This window comes from Copadichromis virginalis, linkage group LG19, assembly GCF_057382275.1.
Source record: "Copadichromis virginalis isolate Kocher_CV1m ecotype Utaka linkage group LG19, C_Virginalis_male_GT1.1, whole genome shotgun sequence".
Classification (NCBI taxonomy): Eukaryota; Metazoa; Chordata; class Actinopteri; order Cichliformes; family Cichlidae; genus Copadichromis; species Copadichromis virginalis.
This window is the reverse complement of record NC_140636.1, coordinates 32,125,778-32,128,889: the sequence shown is the minus strand read 5'-3', so window position 1 is coordinate 32,128,889 and position 3,112 is coordinate 32,125,778. Positions and strand designations below refer to the sequence as shown.

Genomic DNA, 3,112 nt, shown 5'->3' with positions numbered 1-3,112 from the left:
GGTGAGGATCAGTACTATGTAATCAGTATCACATCCTATATATCATTCTGTTAATTTAAAAAAAATGACTACATTTGGTATGTGATGTAAACATGGCATTGTTATAGACAAGGCTCACCAGTAGTGCTGGTGAACGGAGCTTTAGCTCTGGAAGATGTTGCTCCCACTGGCTTTGCTTTTTGGCAACAAGGTTCATCGCTAAGGTCTAATCATGCTGGGACAGTGCACAGGATGACAGTGTGCAAAAAAACATGCACTCATCCAAAGTGATGGACATGTATGAATCAGTAGTAGTTGTTGCTACATGTTGTTGACATGTATTTATAGACAATGGAGAAATATCCTTAGAGATGTTTGGCCTATGTGAAAACCAGCTGATAAAAATGAAGCCTTTCTTTTAACATTGCGCAGTGAGGACCACTGGTGTGCATCACACAGCAGCTGAATAGATAAAAATGTGAGACCATGTATCAGTGCACAAAGATTTTTTATTATTTTGACATTTGTGTAGGAAATGCAAGCAAAAACTTTAAAAGAAACTTGAGTAGAGTTTTGTAAGCATAAAAAAATTAAGAATATACACATCATCTGATATACAGCAGGCCTGTTTTGTTCACTAACATTCACATCCATCCTGTACACTAAAAGCTAGTGTTTTTATTTTGACCATACATGTTTTCTTAACATGAGACACAGCAGGTAACAATAAACAGGTGCATAGCTCACCTTGGCACACAGACAGAAAATTAAAAAATATATATTCAAATATTAAATACAGAATGTTGGAGTTGTCTGCTGCTGGGAATTGTATATAGATGAGAGTCGTCGGGCGTCCTGCACCACCCATCCGATCTGGAGCATAGCGAATGACGTCACAAAGGTACTCTGTGGCAGGTCACCAAGCTGACACACTGCTAACAACTTTACAGCACCTTTGCTAATATAGCTTTATAACAGAAAGAACATTATGACATGAAAATGGTATGTTTGTGCAGATTTCGCGTTTTCTAAGAAATACATACTCTTTTCCTTCTGTCCAAGATAGCTTTAAATGTTATTTATACTTGGGAACCAAATTATGATATTTTAGACATTTCTATTGAGAAATTTTCCCCACATTTTAAATATACTATAATATACATTTTAATAGACTATAAATATCAAGCAATCTTGACTGTTTTTCCAAATTCAGCATTCAAACAATGACTAAATAAATACATTCTTACCTGAGATCGACGTGCAGTGCAGGGACGAGGACGACTACTCGGGTGGGTGCTACGGAATAGTCCAAGTGACAGCAGCTTTAGTTTCCGGCCAACTATAAATAAATGATTTTTCAACGTGATTGTTGTCACCTGGTCGACTGTAATAGATCAACAATCAACGATAAACGAAACAACTATCGTTGTTCCAAATGAAACCAGACAATATTTTAACTGCTACCATTACTAAAGTTATTATTATGGGAGGCTGTGATGAAGCTTGGGGGGGGGGGGGGGGGGAGAGAGAGAGAGAGAGAGAGAGAGAGAGAGAGAGACAAACAAACCACACTCTCCGAGCGCATTCTTTTTTTGCTCGAAGTGGGCGGGGCTTAGATCAAAGGCTTCAAAGACGTCACACTTGAAGTGGGCGGGGCTTCAAAGACGTCATACAGACAAAAACCTATAAATAGCCCTCTGCAACTCTGTTTTTTCTAACGCTCGCTTTAACAAACAGAGAGAAGACATTAACAGCAAACAAATAGATATTGAAGCAAAATGGACAACAACACAGCTAGGAGCAATCCAGACAATGTCAGGAGTCATTCCACTCCTGCAAATGATGTTAGGCCACTGCTAGAGGAATTGCTAAATAATGTTACACATGAGCAGTGGCAACAGTTGCGGTCTGATTACGCCGAAAATGCCACCATAGGAAGGCTATGTAATTTTGTAGATAATGTCATTGCCCTATGCTCACTGTCAGCAGGTGCAGAACTGAGGTTTTGCCAGGACACTGCTGTCACTAGCACAACAACAGTGGCCTTAAAGCAGACACAGACAGCTCCTGAACTTGCACAGACCTCTAACACAGTTGACCGCAACACGGAAATGCCAGCTCATATTTCACAGGAAACAACAGCCAACTTGCACAGCACAGCAGAAAATTCCGCTGATGTCACATTTATCACTAATATCCAAAATACCACGGAAACAACTGAAAACTCAGAGGATTATGCATCGCTGGCAGATCAAATTAAGGCTGTGATTCTACAGAAAGCAATGGATTTGTTAAACATCCCAGAAAATAGCACAACAACAGTGGCCTTAGAGGAGACAGAAACAGCTCCTGAACTTGCACAGACCTCTAACACAGGTGACCGCATCATGGGAAATCTAATCTGTGTGCCAGTTGTTATTTTACAGAAAGCAACAGTCAACGTGAACAGCACAGCAGAAAATTCCGCTGGTGCCACACTTATCACTAATATCCAAAATACCATGGAAACACCTGAAAACTCAGAGGATAATGCATCGCTGGCAGATCACATTAAGGCTGTGATTCTACAGAAAACAAGGGATTTGATCAACATCACAGAAAACATCACAACAACAGTGGCCTCAAAGGAGACACAGACAGCTCCTGAACAACAGAAAACAACAGTCAACGTGAACAACACAGCAGAAAATGTTGCCACAAATATCATTGATACATCTGACGAGCCCAGAACTCCAATAGACAAGAAAAACCGTGACACCACGCAGGCTGTAGATAAAGCAGGAACCTCTTTGGAAAATGATGTAACCCCAAAGAAATCCTCGGCTCAACATGAAGCCAGCATGCAAAATCAATTCAAAAAACACCCTTTGGTAGCAAAGGATGAATTGTCTCAAAACAAAGAAAAATACCGATTTTTTGTGGAAACATGTATGGAAGAACTAGTTAAGCGGGTTATAAAAAAATCAGGTAAAGTCATAAGTCCAGAAAGAGTTTTAACCATCTACAAGAGGCTTAGCGAAAAAATCTGGGCTAAAATCAGGGATGAAATTGATCAAATCCCCTTAAGGAAGTTCAAAAACTTTGAGAAGGTGATTTTCAAAGCCCTGTGTAAACAGTGGCAAGAGGCAGAAGT

General features: G+C 39.9%; 1 long non-coding RNA gene across 1 annotated transcript; it reads right to left on the bottom strand.

Annotated features, from left to right (window-relative positions):
• Positions 1-468: 468 nt before the first annotated feature.
• LOC146686505 (uncharacterized) lies at positions 469-1,496 on the bottom strand. Its single transcript, XR_014916934.1, has 2 exons — positions 1,227-1,496; positions 469-946 (listed from the first exon to the last, which is right to left on the bottom strand). It is a non-coding gene; the product is annotated as an uncharacterized LOC146686505 (long non-coding RNA).
• Between the last annotated feature and the right edge of the window lie 1,616 nt (positions 1,497-3,112).